This window comes from Phaethon aethereus (genome assembly GCF_964289735.1).
Source record: "Phaethon aethereus genome assembly, chromosome: 6".
Taxonomy (NCBI): Eukaryota; Metazoa; Chordata; class Aves; order Phaethontiformes; family Phaethontidae; genus Phaethon; species Phaethon aethereus.
The window spans coordinates 19,835,949-19,855,149 of NC_138580.1; the positions used below are offsets into that span (position 1 = coordinate 19,835,949).

General features: G+C 35.7%; 1 protein-coding gene across 1 annotated transcript in view; it reads right to left on the reverse strand.

The window, feature by feature from the left end:
- Positions 1-19,201, reverse strand: part of KCNH7 (potassium voltage-gated channel subfamily H member 7) — a gene marked incomplete at its 3' end in the record, with an annotated part of 239,809 nt that overhangs the window by 50,643 nt on the left and 169,965 nt on the right. The gene's annotated exons all lie outside the window — the stretch shown is intronic.

Consider the following 19,201-nt stretch of genomic DNA (forward strand, 5'->3'; position numbering starts at 1 on the left):
CATGGATTAATTTCACTGTGGCTATAGTTCTAGTACAGCTAAAGGTGCAACAAAGAAGGGTATCATGGAAGTATTGTCTTTTGCTTCACTTCTACTTTTGTCAATGCCTAAAGCTTGTTATCATTCCATTATAAGTGCGTTTTTTTGTATCTGTTGGTGTTATCTAAGTTGGATTTCAATTTTATTTGGAAGGGATTATGTTTGTATGCATTGCTTGATTTGCTGTCTCTAGAAGCTGAAATGTTTGCTTTGTTGCAAAGAACAAGCATAGTGTGGGCACCAGATAAAACAAATTTCCTTTGGCTCTTCCTCCAGTCTGATTGAACTCTGACATGAAGGAATACAATCTTTAAGGATAAGAAGGTAAATTACGTTTTTGTCTCTATTCAGTGCTTGGTGTAGTTATAGGGACTGTCAGCAATGATATTATTGGCTTCTGTGCTGCAAGTGCTCTCCAAATCCTATGGGACTTCATTTTACACAGACCAATGAACAAACATCAGATGGTGACAACCTTCAGTTTCTACCCATTTGGGCAAGTGACATATTCAAGAAATCTAATACCCATTTTCCACCAGTTACTTCTGCTTATTCCTTATCCCCCTGCTAATTAAAAACAATGCTGTTTAGAAAATCAGACCTTTCAAAAGTAATTAAGATGTATAATTATACTGAAATGAAATGATGACTGGAAGGAGAAATACATTGTCAGCAACGTTGTCCGCTTTTATTTGCTTTTTGTTTAGCAGTAAGCAGTTTGGGATTTGAGATTTCAGCTTGTTCAAGATGGAGGAATTTCATGCTCCTCAAACACAATCTTCTAAGATTATAAGGGTCAGCACACTCCTTTCTGTTTAACTTTCCAACAGCAAGTGTTGTATAAACCTTAAATCCTATCCTTAGTAATCTAAGTGGCACTTATTATTCAGTGAAGTTCTACTCTGAAAATGTTGTGAGAACATCAGGGTTAATAACCACTTTTCTCCTTTGAACTACGAAGAAAGAAACAATTAAACTATCCAAAAGATTATATGGTACCTTCAGGCAGCCATGAAGCACCATGCTGAGGTGACGATAGAGGCTGTTCATCCATTTTTTATGTTGCACTTAAATAATGATGCTAGCTATTTTTTATGCATTAAACACACGAGCTGGCAGCAAGCTGAAGCATAGACATTGCTTAGTCTCTTAAGCAGTCTTAATACTTTCAGACCCCCACCTGGTGAGTTGACAAGAATGTTTTTTTTGAAAACAGTATTTGAGAAGTATTTGAGAAGTATTTGAGAGCAGTGTGAGTATATGTGGCAAAGGAGCTGCTATTTATAAAATTTATATCAGTGTTCTCCTGCTGGATTTTCAGACAATGAAGGAAATAGATTAGACAATAAGTACAATAAAGCTTACTTAACATGTTTCTTGCAGGTGCTTGAAAATTCCAGCCAATGTGCTTCACTTCAGAGCAACACATAATATAAATTGGACGTATTTCCCTGAAACCTGGCTCTTATTCTCATTTTAGTTGTATTTATTCCGAGATTGGTTTAGTTTGGTGAAACTTAAGAGTACAAAAAACCCCCAAAACCCAATAGGGCAAATTGAGGAAAGAGCAGTATAAAAGTGATCATAGCAGAAATGCATTCAATGTTTTCATTCTACTTTCTCAGACACACGCAACAGGAGAGGCTGACTGATGGTTGTGATTTTCATATTCATAATGTGATATAGAACTTTACATTTCTGCATTACTTACTCCCACGCAACGAGAAGTGAAAACAAACGCTCATTATGTAGCTTTTTTTTTGCTGGATTAAGAGAAAGGAAATGGGAGTTTGTTTCTCAGATGAAAAAAAATCACAGTTGCACATACATAAGAAAAGGGAAAACATTATTAGGTTTCATGTTGGCAGTTTCAATAGAGACTGCTTGAATATGAGGTGAATTTATCCTTTTGCTGTTGCACGACATCCTTGCAAGGCTTGTCTACTGGTGTTGGCCAATCGTGGGCATTTTGGCTAAATGGAAAACTTCAGTGTACTTAGCAATCCACTCAAAAGACCTTTACTATTTCCACTTGCTTAAAATAGATGTTGACAAATTCACTGTTAGTGAAAAGACATTTATTAATTCATCTTTTTTGGGCAGTGAAATTCTCCTTATACTTTGGATTGTAAACCAGGTGCTTAGGGAATAAAATGTTTTTAAGAATAAGGAGCAGCACTGGGACAAGGCTAAAGTATTGCAGTGTTGAAAAGTGTCTGAACCTTGGGACATGACATGATGAGAAAACCAAGCTTCCTCACTGTTACTGAAGAGAAAACTATAAAGCTAAGTAGTAAAAGTCATACTAGCTGCAATGGGTTTTCTCTTAAAAAAAACTAGGGGTATTCAACCTTGATGAAATATCATCGCACACTGGTTTTACTGGCGAAAGCAGGAATGTATTTATAACTGGTGTGTTTTACAAGCAGTATTAGGTGATGTTTTATTCTATTTATAGTTAGAAAAATTCAAAGTTAAATAAACTGTATTTTATTTTGCCTTTGAGTAAAGAACCCTGATCTAAAATTCAACTTTTCCTGTGTGTTCTTGTTTATCCTATTCACTGTTAAACCAGCACTGCTGCAAGTTAGAAGACTCTTCATTCAAACACATTTTTTGACTCTGAGAATCTTGCTTCAGGTGTTTCTCACAGGTAGGGCTGGTGAACATCTTTTGCTCTTTTTAGGTTCATGTGTTCACTTTCTAAGATCACAAGTTCAAGGTGGCACTTATTATAGAAGGGCTGCAATCAGATACCCAGAAAAATATGGAGTGAGATCAAAGTAACTGTCATAAATTCACACAGTTTTAGATAGATTTATCTTTCTGAAGTGTTTGGTAGCTTTTAGTTTCTCAAAGATAATAGTAGTTCACTAAAAGGGAAAGAAATGATATTTAAGAATAATGAAAATTTATTAATGGCTGTTGCTCTGTTCAACAGAAAGGAAGTGTATGTACCAGAGGTAATATCAGGTGACAATTAATTATATAAAAGAAAAAGATTCCATAAGCTGTTATTACTTTAAACTGGGTTACACTGTGGTGGTATTTTTTTTTTTTTGACAGTTATAACATCTTTCCCCTCAAGAAAACCTGCCTGGTTCTTGGTAACATTTCTGCCCTCTCTTGTGTTCAAAAGACCTTCTTTTGCATAGTGTTTCTTGGTGAAGTGTCAAGGAGCCAAACCGGGCTGATGTGCTTTGCAGCACATTGGCTGTATGTTTCACTGGATAATCGTTTTGTATAGGGGATTCTTGTTATAGGCTCTACAGCACCACAGTCAGCAAGAGTGTTTGACACTTCTTGGAGAAACAGAATGATTCTTCCATGTACAATTTCTTTTATAAAACAGAATATGTGGGCAAAATGCTAGGCAAGATGTTGGATGATCTGGGAATTATACTCTGGTCTCTGCCATTGAGTTTCTCAGTGATCTTAGGCAAGCTGACATTTAACCTCTCTAACTTCTGTCAAGTAGAGAGAACAATATTTACTTACTAAACTGAAAGCATCTTGCAAAGTATAATGAGTGGAAATCATTCATGGAAGCTGTTGTGCAACAATGAGCTATCATCATTCTTACTCCTCTAACTTCAGTTGATTCTTTTTATTTTTAAGTTTAATTCACACAAATATTTGTCCTCTTCTTTTAATTTTGAATTTATAACTTAACGGAGACACTTTCCAGTGTATTTTTATTTCCTGCATGAAAATAGTTTATTTTTGTTATCTATTATGCAAACTGTAGAATTTCAAGAGACTCTATGAGACCTATATTACTATGTAACACATGTATATTCATAAGTTTCATTTTGAGTCAATTTCAATCTAAATTTATTAAAGAATGCAAATGCATACAGCAAAACCCAAAGAACTAGAAACAAAGAAAAGAAGCATAATAGTGTATTAATAAATCATAAATCAGAAACAATAAATGATAAGCCATCTGTTATGAACATCACCATGAATTGTTAAAGAAATACTTCTGTCAAGCCACTGCATGGATTTACAGCATAGTTTCCTAGCTATTGTAACACTGCATGAGAGCAAGTGTGGGATAGGGTTATTATATGCTGGATCATGGCTCTTCAAGCAACTGTAGAGCTATGTAAAGCACATGAACATGGAGAACAACCTGAAAACATGCCTGATGCTTTCAAGAAGCACTGAACTCATTCTGTGAGCATATTGTGATTGCATGGACCAGATGCTATAAGCAACTTATTCAGAAAGCATTGGAACTTTTGCACTTTTGCTGAGAATTCACAATATTTTTGTGCGGTGTATTTCCAAACAGACAGCAGACACATGATTGAGGTACACTCCCACAAACATTATGTAGCGTATTCACAATCTAGGTAAGAGCTTTCATCATGGACAGAACTAATGCACATCCGGAAAATTTGAACAAAGAGCAGTGTTTATAGGTGGTAAAATAAGAGTTGTAACGGCATGGGGGAAACCCAACAGTTGTAAGGTAGATGGATACTGAGTATATCTGTGCAAAAGGTAGATGTGAGATTTTGATGGGTGCAAAGCTTAATAAATTAGCTTTTCAGAAAGGTACTTTCCTATATCTCATGACAAAGTGTGTCTCCCATGAACTGCGTATTTAGATGATGTAGTTATATTCAGTACTAAATACTGTTTTGTCACTGCTGCTTTTGCCACAGATGAATTAAAGTAAAGCTTGTACTAAGAAGGTTAGCTCTTGCATAACACTTTTCGTCTTAAGAGATTTTCATAAACATTTAATAAAGCTCAAACTATAAATGTGGTCCTAAATTACTTGGGGATTTTAAAATATCTCACCCATAAAACATCCTGTGTAAAACTATGGAAGATACTACCAGTCCACTCATTGAAATACAGTGTTAAAATGATTTATTTCTAGGAAATACTATATGACATGAAAAAATATTATTTTGCCAATATCTTGCTGGGCTTAGTCCAATGCTAGGTGCACAGCCCTGACAGATGAATGGATGATCACTCCTGCATCTTTAAGACAGGGAAGCTGTAGCAAAGCTAGCAACATGTCATCTCCTCATATGCTGAGAGACTTGAATATCTTTATTATCAGTAGAGATTGAAGAAACTTCAACATTTCTCATTGTATAAAGTGTATTCAGCAGCCAAGATATGAAATATCATCTAGGATGATAATAGAACCAGGATAATTCTATTATAGACATTATTGCAGCTGGTCAAAAATAAGGGAAGGAATTCAGATCTTTTGTTTTTTTTCAGATCTTCTAATCCAAATACATTTCAAAGTTAAATCAGAAAGCCAAAATCATCCATACTCGTTATCTGACTGTAACAGTGGAAGGTGACTACATTAATGAAAAGTAAAGCATGCTCTATTTTCTCAAAGAACACAGGCAAGAGGTGACATGAGAACATTCATACCCTTCTCATTTTTATAAGAGGTTTCCATAGATTATTGAACTAGGTTAATCTCAATGACTTCTGTGTAATTTCACAAAAAATGAAAACCTATTTGGATTAAATTTTTTTTCCAGCAGCATAAACTCTGTACAAGTTTATTGGTAGTGAGTAGGAAATCAAGGAAGGTAGCATCTCCTAAGTTCGAGTAAAGGTAAATTACTATTCCTGTTTGGTCTCTGATGCAGCTCATGGTGCAGAATGAACACTGCCAGTGTTATCCAACACCACTTAGAACTTGAGTACAATATCTTCCTTTTGACATGTAGCTTTGAACTAATTTTTAGATCTTTATTAACAAGACCAATAACAGTATTGAACTGGAAAAACTGTGAAAACAAAAGAAACAAGAAATGTGAAGTAGACACAGAAGCTAAAGCCATATTCCTGTAATAATTAACCCTTTTTATCATGACCTTAAAGCCAAATGATTCAAAAACCTGAATGATTAAGAAATGAAGCAGTATTACTTCAGCTTTAAAAGAGGATATGATTTTTCATATTATTAGGTTTGTGGAATTCTCTTCTCTTGATGTAACCTCTCTTGGCTCTGTTTTCTCCTGTGTATTAGTTCTACTGAAGCTACCAAGCTATAACTAGCAAGGACATCTCTTCCCTTTTCTTCTCTGTTCATACCATTACCATGAGATCCCCACAGCCTGGACCTCCTAAAGAGATCTCTGAATCTAAAAAGGCCTAAAAATAAATATTACACAAGTAGTACTGAGAAAATGGAAGTGAAATCAACATTTGTTCCCTGATAGTAGGCATTATCTAGTTCCCCAGATGACTATAATGGTCTTTCATATTAGTCATCTAGATGATCATCTTCGTTGATGCTGACATGAACAACTAAGAAGACTACACCAGTACTGAAAGTAAGCTGCAGTGCTTTTGATTCAGTGCACCCTCCAAACATAGCATGATATACTGCTTTCACACATCAGCATTAAAAAGAATTTTTATATGCAAGAGATATTTTTACATGTTTTTCAAAGGATAGCTATTAAAGAACATCTTAACCAAAAAATATTAATGGTGGGGAAAGTTAGTAGTTGTTGTCTTGTTTTACTCTTTTGTCTCTATTAAATGCTTTAAAATTATGTAGTATGACAATTTGTATCTAATGCTGATACTTAATTTTCTCTAACAGACAGTTTGAAGTATGCCCATGAGGTCTGATAACACAGTATTTTAATGACCTTTGTATTTTTTAAGTTAAGCTTTTGTTAAAGAAAATCTGCTGTGTGTGAAAATATGACTTGTCCTTGCCTGTCCTATATGTTTCCCATTTGGGACTTCAGGTACAAGAGGATATAAACCTTTCTTATTTAAACAATAGGCTCAATATTTCTTTGTTTGCAGGGTCAGAAATAGCACAATAGATTTTTTTTTTTGGACTATGCCCACATATTCACTAAGTGTCATTTTAGGTAGGCACTGAAAGAGCACTTTTATTATTAATGCCTAAACTTGAAAAACCCAAAGCTTATCTGAGTGTATTTGAATAATTTTTGTTCCAGAAGTGATTCTGCCACTAAATAAAGCTTTTTAGAGCTAGTCAAAGACAGACTTTGTGGCATTCTCAGCCTAACTGAAATGTGGAAACACTGGAAAGGTTTTTGGATATTCAGTAAATTAATATTCTGGTGGAGGTGCAATTTGGTAGGCAATGAGACAGTGCAAAAGAAGAAGAAAAGTGGTATGTGGAATGTATTTGATCTGATGTTAAGTAATTTTTATAATAAATGTCCAAAAAATTTCAGTGAAGTTGAACATTAATGCTGTTTGGTGGTGTTAAAATTTAAGAAAAATTCTAACTGAGACCTAGACATAACCTCTTCATACATTGCCATAAAAATTGCTAATTTGATATTGGAAAAAGCCACAAGGAATAGAGACTGACATTGATTTAAAAAGGTCTTGTGCACCTACGAGTGTAACATTGCTGTCATGACTGTTCAAGTTACATTAGTTGAATTGTTCTGTCTATTTTCTATTTAGGTCTGTCATTAAAATACATTTCATTATACTTATGAACGTGGTGTTTAGATAAGAAATAATAGTATTTTACATCATGTCATCTAAAACATGTCATGAAACAGAGAACAAATTTAAGATCTGATCCCTGAAGCCCACACCCACACAGTATATGTATCCATCAGTGACATGACTCATCTGCATATGGTGATTATGTTGATGCCTTGAAATTGTAACAGCTGAACTGAACAGTTATTGGTCTCTCACTAGTGCTTGCACTATATAAATGTAATGATACTTGTGAACACTGAAATCTCCAGAAATGTAATAGTACATCAGAGAACTCAACCAACCACAATACAAAGCAAAGAAGGCGGCCTTGTTATGAAGTAATCCCATGTAAACAGAATTACAAAACTATTCTTCGTCATAAAAATTTACAAAGATTCCTCAAGAAATGTCATCCATTTGATAGGGTAGCATCCTTCCTTGGTGATGATGAAAACTTTCAAATGTGTCTTGGATTCAAGAGCACTGGGACTTCCTGGGAATGCTGAGTGCTTTACAGGACTGAGGCCATGAAGTGCCACATTTTCATGAGACTATCAAATAATTAGGTAAATCTACTTTAGCTAAAGATATTTAATACAGATAAAGATATTTAAATACACTGTAACCCAAAATCTTCAAATTGTCAAGGAAAGTTATGTATGCCATGAGATTAAACAGCCTTCTCCAGTTTGTTCAGTAAAATTGTGCAGATTTCATGGAAATAATATTTCTGTGGATGTTACTGTTAAACAAAATTGCTTCACCAAACTTGAATACATGTAATAATTCAGAAAACTTACTATCTCTAACCTGTAATTTATTTCCTCATGAAGATAAATCTTAGAAGAGAGGAAATATTTTTGTAGTTCATTTTCTGGCCATTATTTTCCATGAAAAAATTAAGAAATGGCTTATAGATCTTAAACCTCAGAAGCCTCTTCCTGCCTGTCAGTATGTAATTACTTACATATTAGTGGACAACACATCATCAGAGCAACACTTAGAAGCATACAGATTTATCGAGTGTGTTTTACTGATCTTTAACTCTTAAATTAGTGATATGCAGGTTATCAGAGAAGGAGACATTAACAACTGACTATTTTTAGCAAATGTTAATGCCAGAATATGTATTAAAAGTTGTGTAACCCTCTTCTTTAAAAATTCTCTACGAGGTGTTATTCCAGAAGACAGAAAATGCTATCCTTCAAAATGCTAAAGAGTGTGTGAGTTATTCATTGCTCTTCTGGCAATGCTAAGCTGTTAACGGGCATTTATATGTCTGACAACAAAACATCAAGGGTTACATTTGTAATAAGGGTTTAAATTATTGCTGTGGTTTTTAGTCACCTGAAAGATATTTTCTATCATTTGTTCATAGCATGACAACAAAACAAAGTAGATTTTGTGCTTGTTAATGTTATTCTGTCTTCCTCACAGTATTTTGAAAAAATGTATCTTTCATTATTATCCATTTAGATGGGTTTGATAGCTGCCAAACATTTTGATGCAGCTAAAGAAGAGCGTAAAAACTGTAAGAATATCTGAAGTGTACAGATTGAAAACGAAGCAGCTACAGCCATAGTTTGGTTCTATGATCACAGTACCTACTGACATAACTGTCAGGAGTAAAGGAGAAGGGGAGATCCTTATGCATACATTCATATTTAAGTTTAACCTTCAGTTCCATGGTAAATACTTTTTCCATAATCAGCAAAATAAACAAACTTTAGTTTCTAGAAAATTTGTATTTTGTAATTAGACCCCTTAATGTTTAAAAAAGGTGTGAACTGCAATTGAAACTGCTCTGGTAGCTGGGGAAAAGCTTCATTTAGAAATGTCCATTTCCCCTGTAGCTCTCCAGTGTTTATGCCTAGTAAGTATATGGCAACCTGGTTCACCTAAAGGAAACATTTAGTCGTAGCGTTCTGCCCAGGTACCAGTCTTCACACCACTTGTAGGAAAGTTTAGTGCATTACCCAACCTTCTACCAAATTTGGTCAGTAACATTCCAACCAAAAAGCCATTTGGCGAGGGGAGCAGACTGTGCACACATGTACACAAAATGTGATAATACAAATCACATTTCACTAGCAAAACCGACCTATAAAAGCATAATACGATTTCTAGAACTATCCATTCAATTCATACCTGTTAGGCAGAGAAAAAGGGTGGAGTTTTGACCATGGAGAACTGAGCAGACAGACTTGCCTTTCCTCAGTTAGTAGCTGGATCTTACATTAGACATGTTTCTGCTTTTCCCATGTAAAAACATATTTTGGTTTTGGTGAATCGTGGCAAGACATGGTAGGACCTTCATAATGAGTTTTCACTAGCTACTCTTGTACTCTAACAAAAATGTTGTGATAGCACAGCATCAGTGAGCCAAAAATAACTCCTTGAGAAGGTCTCTCTTGCCTGTCTTATGCTAAAGGAAGCTTGTGTTCAGGAGAGAAGAGGACCTTTTATTTATGGATTTAACCAGGGAGATATAGGGATCTTTTTGGTACTATGGCTGATCACATGTATGATTGCAGGCATCAAAAGCTCAATCCAGTGGAAAAATGCCTAGGATAGAAGCCTGACTGTAAGCTTTAATGTTCCTAATGTTCTTTGTTTTCTAGATATATTGACTAATTTATCACACTGTGTAAACTGCAGAATGGGTCATTCAGTATTGCATTTTCCTTAGCTTACTTGATATTGCAGGTGTACAGAGGGAAAGTAGACAGCATGGTATATATGGAGATTACTATCCTGTACAAAACTTATTTTTCAAGCTTTGTTTGAAAATCTGGAAGGAGGCTGCAGTACGCATGCTATCCTAACAAAATTCATCAAAATAAATTGGCTGGCCTCTAAAAAGTTCTGCAAGATGACCATAAGCCGCAGGCACTGATTTCTTGCTCAAATCCAAACCCAGCAACAAACACCACTATAGACTAAACTGTAGCAAAACGTGTTACTCTCCTTTGGTTATAGTCTTCCATTGTTAACCCACCTACAAACCCAACGAAACTCTGAACAGAACAGATTGGTACAGATGAGAGACCATACCATACAGCAGCTCTTCTGTTTCAAAAGAGAGTAGGTTTCTTCATAATTAATAGAATTCATTTAGAAAGTGGAACATTTTCAAAGAAGATGGATACTTAGAATAGAAAAAAATGCAAAGCTGTGAAATGAAGAACTTTTCCTCCCATTTAATAATGGCAGTATTCTGAACAGGCTGTCTGGAGCCAAACATACCTTCTCATGCCAGCTTCCAAGATATTAAACGAAAAGTAGTTACTGCAATTTTCGTATTTAAAACAATGCTGCCTTAATGTAAAATTAGCAAATCTTTGAATAAAAAATTTATGCTTGAAAATACACCTGAAGTACCTTAGAGACAATTCCACCTTGCGCTACAGTGGAAGATTTATTCAACTGTCAAAGAAAAACAAACTTATCTAAGATAAATTGAAATAAAGGCCACCCTGATACCAGGAAGAAGAAACACTTTGAGTTCTCTATATCCTATGGGTATCAACTAAATATTAATGCAATTTAGATACTTTATTTCAGATGGATTTGAATTTTATAGTGTATTTCTACACTCTAGATGGCCTGAACTAGCCACTTGCAGAGAATATTTTCTAGAGATTTTTGTTGTGTTATGCTCATTAATTTTCTGCTCAGTGTCACATATACCACCCATAAAGCTCAATAAGTGCTTTGCAACTACATGTTACCACACTGATTAGCATCGAGTTTCATAAACATAATATTTGGGATTCAATGACCCTTTGATTTGTGATTCATACAGCTGGTTCCTGATTTTTCCCTTACCGTGATTTTATTGGTATTTCAATATAATTCAAGGAGTGTTCCTCCTTCTTTTTTTTAATTTGAAAAGCTTTTTCTATGAACTATTCTGGGTACACACTTTTCTATTGATCTTGTCACCAGCTGCAAGCTGAAAGTATTATCCAAGTTCTAACACATGACAGATAATAGATGAGAAGAATGACCTCATTTGGTTTATTAATTTTGAGGGCATTCAGAATTCATCAAAAAATATACTGTGCTGACTGGGCTTAATGAACTTTGTTTTTTCTTACTGTTTTTAATCCTAAGAAAAAAATCCCAAACCCTAACCAGAAAATACTTTACTCGGCTGACAATACATCAAATCCAACCAATCCACATGCTTCTCTTCTACCCCCTGCCCAAGCCAAGTAACCTTGGTACTGTTTCCCCTTTATATGCTTAAGGCCACCTGGTTTCTAATCAGTAGTACAAGATAACTGCTTTATAATTATCACCAGTTATATCATCACCTTAGTAGCTGCAAATTGCAGGAACTTTCTGCTCTCACATTTAGTTTATTCATCAATTTCTCTTGTTAGCAATGTGTGGGAACTTAACTGTTTCCTTGAAAAAGTGAATCTTTCAAATCACCTGCCAGTTTTTTATTTTGTGTATTAGTTAGGTTTACACTTAAAAGGGAAAGTCACTACTTGCAAGAAATTAATATTAAACTGTTAGCTAAACATACCTGCATTTTTTCTCTGATGAAAATGACTCTTAATAGGGGTGAATATGTAATTTCAGGTAAATACTAAATATTGCCTGCCCAGGTTATGGCGTTTTGTGGCTAGATCCAACATTGATACTACAGCACGTACATGTGAGGTGTCTGGCACTAGAACAGAGTTCAGAATCCAGATCATTTGAGGATAAGGGCACTCAGGGAGGGAGGGAGTCAGTCCTAAGCCTGAGTCCCTGGTGCCCAGGGGTATTTCTTTGGATTTTTTAACAGATGGTCATTTATGTAAGATAAGTAACACACAAAATACTCTAAGACTACAAAACAGGACTGCCTCTTCCTAAGTGAGTACCCTAAATGTTAGTTACACCAGCAATGTTCCTTGTAGAACGACAGCTCTTTCTGTCCTCTGAGATCCACAGCTTTGTGCCCTCTTCCCTCCCTCTTTCTGCACACTAGCTGCTATTGCTGTCTATTGCTGGGTGATTTTCTCTAGGAAAATATATGCTTAATATATTTCTAAACATAGAAACTGTTTCCTGAGTTAGCATGGTAACTACCTGACTGATCTAACTTTGAAGTTACGCTGTTTTGAGTAGGAGGTTGGGCTAGGTGGCCTCTAGAGGTCTCTTCCACACTACATTTTTGTATGGTTCTAAGGTTATGTAAAAGAGCGATGGTGACTCCTTCAATGGCTGTTTTAAGGCAGCTCTAACTGCATGTGTGAAAGATATTACTTCAGGCTGTGCATGCCAAGTGGATCAGAGGACTCTGCCAATTCTCTGGATCTCAGTGGGGCTTGACAAGGGCTAAGCAGGGGCTTGCCTTCCTGCTGTTCAAGGTGGGACAGTTCTGGTGTGTGTCAAAAGTGTTGGTTTTAACTGAGTAACCTACCAAGTTCAGAAACTTCCAAGGTCATTCCACTATGAAGTGGGAGTTTGGGGGTATAGAGCTCTAGTCTAGAGAAATTAGGTTTGCCTACGTGCTGCCTACACCTTGGTTTTGATGAGTTTTACTTGCTTTGTAGGACATTAGTTCTTACACCCTCAACATATTCATCAAATTCGTTATTTTCAGAACAAACTACAATGCAGTCTGAAAGTCTGTGTCTGCCGATTTTCCCCAACTTATTAGCATCGAAAGAAGAATGTTGCTTTGGAAAACAATCTAGTATTAAAAAAAAAAGATATGCTCCATTCCGTGTTATCATCACAGACCAGATCACCCAGTATTTGGTTTAAGGCAGCAACAACAAAGAGATCACACAAAACATTGATTACTCAAAATTGTAATTAATAGACATACTGCATATTTTTTCCTAACTCAGCAAAATCAGGCAATCCCTTTCTCAGAAAAGTAGATCTTGGGGGAAGGACATGGACTAATTAAGGATGCATCCAGGTTACATTCTTCGAAGCAGCTGGGCTTTCTGACTGCTCCATTTCTACCATATGTTGTGAAATCTTCTCAAAACACTGCAGCAGTTCAGATGCCTTACCCTGTTCAGCTGTCACAAAGAGAAGAGGCTCTACTGGAAGAAAGGAATATTTTACCTTTCACAATTGCTGTGAATCTGTAACTATATTGGCCATTTTATTACTTGATGCAATAGCAAGTAATTTCAATGAAAATGCTATGTTTTCTTCTGAAACTGATCAAAACAGTGGCCTTTATTTTCTGCTTCCATGCACTTTGTATAGGTACTTGCTCTGGTGCAAAAGAGCCAGCCCTCCAGTTTTGCTTACGTCATTGCACAGGTATAAATGACTAACCCTGAGTTTTTTATTGGTTGTGCCATCACCATGATGTTCTCTACTTTTCTTCTTTTCACACACAGGTGTGTCACACCTTCTAAATGATAATGAAATTACACACATTTATACTGTTTCTATAATTAATCTATAGTAATTATGAAGCTTAGTTACATAATGACAATAAAAGATGAAATTTTATTTTATTCATTATTGTATGCATGCCTTACTATATAAGTGGAAGACGTGTAAAATTGTTTCCCCTTAATTCAGAATTTTCTCCTTTATATCAAGGTGTTCCAAAATGAACAGCCTTGCAATGTTGTTTGTGTGTGAGCTGTTGCATGATGTTGTAAACAGTGTGAGTGTGTCAGACTGCTGAAAATGTATAGCCCAATAATTTGGTTTATTTTTAGGTCTTATATTGCCCCTCTCTGTCCTATATGCTATTAGTCTTCTTTTAGCCTGAAAACCTGAAGGTCAGTTTGAAGTCTTGATCATATAATACTTCTTTTTATATCAACAGCTGAGACTGGCCTTGGGGGATATTGTTAATTTCTTAATCTTTTGGGACTGACAGAATAGAGTCTGGCCAGATTACAAAAACATGCAGTGAAACTACAAGGTCTATCACTTCATATGTGACCCCCCTTCACTGAAGGCTCCACTTTCAGAAGAGCTGTGGGTGTTCAGCATGTCTGCAAATCAGATTACAATCTTCCAATCAACCATGTAGCCTGTCAAGGTATATATTTATCATTTGATCAGCCATATAACCAGTTTGGGTATACATGTTTCCTATATGTGAGTGGATGATGAAACTGTTCTGAAAAGTATTATTTACAGGAATTTTAAAGATCATAGAGTTTTACCTTCCTGTAAGTCAGTTATTGAGACAAATCATAAACAACAGGTACATATTGGGTCTTTCAACCACATGCTTTATCTCAACAGACTGATGGATTTCAAGGGGATCAATAATCTCTGAACATTCATGATCAGGGGCCACAAAACAGTTTTTCTTAATTTATTTGGTTTGTGTGGCAAGGTTTGGTGGCGGGGGCATGGCTGCAGGGGTGGCTTCTGTGAGAAGCTGCTAGAAGCTTCCCCTATGTTTGATTGAGCCAGTGCCAGCCAAGTCCAAGATGGGTCCACTGCTGGCCAAGGCCGAGCCAGTCAGCGATGGTGGTAGCACCTCTATGATATGTGAGAAATATGATAACATATTTAAGAAGGTGGGGAAAAAAATGGGACAGCAATTGCAGCCAGAGAGAGCAGTGAGAATATGTGAGAGAAACAATTCTGCAGACACCAAGGTCAGAGAAAAATCAGGAGTTAAGTTGAGCCCAGGAAGAGGGGGGGTGGGCGAAGGTGTTTTAAGATTTGGTTTTAGTTCTCATTATCCTACTCTGATTTGATTCATAATAAATTAAAGTAATCTTTCCCCAAGTCGAGTCTGTTTTGCCTGTGATGGTAATTGCTGACTGATCTTTCCCTGTCCTCATCTTGACCCACAAGCTCCTCATTATACTTTCTCTCCCCTGTTCAGTTGAAAAGGGGAGTGGTAGAGTGGCTTTGGTGGGTATCTAATGTCTAGCCAAGGTCAACCCACCTCACTTAAACAACACACTAAGGAGATCAGTAGTTTATAAATTTATTAACTGGGCCTGCAATTGTTTGTTGCCAATATTAATCTATGGGTATTCAGGAATTCTCTCTTTTCTTTGAAAATAAACATAGGTATTGAATATTGTTATCTTTGAGTCTGTTTGCAACAGAGTTCACTGCTTTGGAGCCATACATCAGTGTAAAATGGATGTGTAAGAAGGTTTAAAATAAATCACTATTTAAACAAAAGATAAGATCACTTATTGTTGCACCTCTACACACTGTGATTTTCAGGCCAGAAGTCCCCTTTATGAATTCATCAAAAATCTTAAGGGACAGATGTAAAATTTTTGCCCCACTGCTCTCTTTGATAAAAGTCTACCTTTTGTCCCTCTGGGAAGACTTGTCTCTTTCTAACGACCAGTGTCAGGACCTCAAATGAACCTGTCAGTGCAAAAGAGTACAGAAATTGGACTGTGCCCCTGAACAGACTGTCAAAAACAATGAATAATGAAAAAAAGTAAGTTGATACTCTTCTAGAAGAGAGTCTAGATTAACACCCCTGGAAATTATAATGTGAAACATTTAAACATTCCCAACTTCCACTAAAGTGGAAGGGAAACGTAAACTCAATTTTAGTGACAAATACCTACATTGCGATATGACAATGCCAGTTTTTCAACATAAGCTATCTGGCAGCTACTACTGGGATATTCCTTTCAGTAAAATTCAATGTTTTGCAGAAACAGGCATCCAGAAGATGCTAAGTTACTCTGCATTACACAAGGATTTTTGGTTAGTGAAAACCCAGGTGAAAGGCCAAGAGATTGGGGTATTTACTTACTCAGGACCATCACATGTGCAGCACTTCACTGCAAGCTATGTCTTAAGGCAATATTAATCTCTACATAATTTTCTGAACACTCCTGTTAAGTAGTAAGACAATATTTTAAGGGTCTTTGCAGTAGAATTTATAACCTAGCTCTTTTTGAAGAGATTAATTTATTTGTGTTACTTCGAAGGAAAGATGCTGAGGATTCTATTTATTTTTTTATTTATTAAATTCTGTAGTGAAATCTCACTTTCTCCACCTGCATTTCAGAGTTCTTATTTTTCACTCAAAGTATCAACCGCTGTCCCACAACATCTTCTGTTCCTTCTGTAATTATTTTCTAAACTTTATTCTCCTGTCTGCTCGTAATTTATTCCACTAAAAGCATCTCACTCCTCTTTAAATGCTTTCTGAAATTGTATCACTTCCTCTAAATACAATGACCATAACTCTTTCATTTATTTTATTCATTATTCTTCCTCTACCTTGTGAAGGTAGCAATGTGCCATCCCCTCCTTTTTCACTGTCTTCACTACCTGGATTACTTCTCCAGCTTATGGATATGATAGAAGTCATATAGCTGTTATCTCTGTAAGAAGAAGTTATTCTTGTATCCTGTGATGCTGATACTTGGTTTGATATTATTGATGCATTAGAGAGAATCCAGACTGCAGTGATCTAATTGCAAGGCTCACTGATACCTTAGTGTGATGAATACCCAAGTCCATGTCTCTATATTTTCATGAGAGGACCCACAATAGTGGAAATATCAGGTTATAGCAGCAGGACCAAATTTCTCAGCAAAGCTGAGGAAAGGAATGGGAGAGATACACAATGAGGAGTATAAAGAGAGAGGTGGATGGATGTTTGAATGGTGCAATATGGAAGTAGTTTTCCATGTCATGAAGTCCTGCAATCTCAGAAAAGCACATCGTGTTGTTTATCCCTTTACTGCACTTCTCAGGCTATGTCTAAAGACATTTGGAATTCCTGCCCTAACTTCTTTTATTAGAAGACTATTTCAGAATGTCACTATTCTGATTAAGGGTGACCTTTTAACTTACCATGGCCATTTTATACTCATTTGCTCTTTTACTGATATTGTCCCATTGATTAAATAGGTCATATAGCCCTCTGTACATTTTTTACGCTCTTTCACAGATTTACGTATCAGAGGACTGTGCCAGCATGAGCATATCCTAATTATCTCATTTGACCTTTCTGCCATATTCTATTCTCAACACTGTGCTCAGACCTTCGAAAACCACTTCCATTATTCTGCAGACACAAAATGGATCTATGGGCCTATGACAAGTTTTACAAAGAGATTTAGGTTTTAAAGACACAAGCAGACATGAAATGGAACCTTTGAAGTGCAGACTTTTATAAAACATATTATAACCCCTGGGGATTAGAAACATAAACAGGACTAAAACTAGCCACTTTAATCTTCTAAATGTCTATTTCTAATCTAATTCATTAATAACTAGCTAACTAGATCTTTGACTATAGAATTCAGTAGACCTACATTTATTTATAGCTCCTAGGAATTTCTCCATGTACCCAATCCTAGAGTTTAGGCTGCAGCAGCAAATAAAAACATTTATAACTGAATATAATAAGAGAGAAAGGAACAGCTGTGGGGTATTATTTCCAATTACGATGATTGGTATATTATCAAAGTTTGCTACACAAATTGTACTCTGCACATTGGGTGAGATAGTTCTAGAAAAAGATATAAACCAATGTCAAATTAAATTGGTCTTTTGTGAAATGTAAAGATTTTATAGAGCATTTGAAACTTAATTTTGAATTTAGTTAGTATCAATGTTTCTGGAACATTTAGTTGATCCAAACCATTTTTATTGGACCTTTTCATAATATCTAAGTTGTTTGGAGAATAAACACAGATTTTTTAAGATTTTTTTTTCCCCCATAACAGTGTCATTAGTACATAGAAACTCTGGCACTGATTAGCCAGTCAGAATTTTGAAAAAACCCAATCAAGCTTGACTTATGCTTACATAACTTATAAAAATTAGTCTTTAATGTAACTTGACTTTTTGCCATATCGTCTGTGAAAAGATTTCTATGTATAACTACTATGAATAATTTAAAATATATTAAAATGGATCCAGAAGAGATTAAATCTTTCACAACTGACCATGGAAGAAAGTACAATGGTTGCAGATTCAAGTTAGCTATCAAAGACAAAATATATGAAAGATAAAATTCCAATTACTTTTTAGGCACTAACTGATCTCAAGATAGAACTGATAGAACTTTTATCTCTATTTCTCTAGGAGGGTGTATACATTCCTTTTTATATCTATCAAAAGGAGTAGGAGCATGGAATATATCTGGCATAGTACCAATCTAGAGAAGCTGCAGTCTGGTCTATGGAAGGCAGGTCAGTAGTAAGTCAAAAGCTACTTTTGGCAAGATCTTCCTTATGGAATCTCCATCTGCATTCTAATACAAAGCACTTCTAACCTCTTTCAGTCTGTTAGTGGATGGGCATTTAAAGGCTGACCCTCTGCTTTACTAAGACTATAAAAGTTATTTGGGATACTGTCATGTCTTAATATCTTTTTTCAGTATGTCGTACATTGGTAGCCTGTCCTCACCAATCTCCATGTGACATTACCATGTAAATGTAATATTGATACTGAATTTAGCTGAAAACTTCTGTTGCCTTCAGAGGGCACTGTATCTGTCTTAAGAGTGAAGAAATATGCTATCTTGAATTGTTTTCAGTTTTATTTCAATTGTATACCTCATTCCTAAGTATGATGAAATATATCATATATCCAGTGCAAAGGTATCAGGTTTTCATTTTAACAGCCTTTTTGATGTACACATATGGAAAAAGATACCCACGGGAAAGAGCGTTATGAAAAACCAAAAGACTGGAACAAAAACTACAAGATATAATTATGATGCCTATACCAGTGGCACAATCAC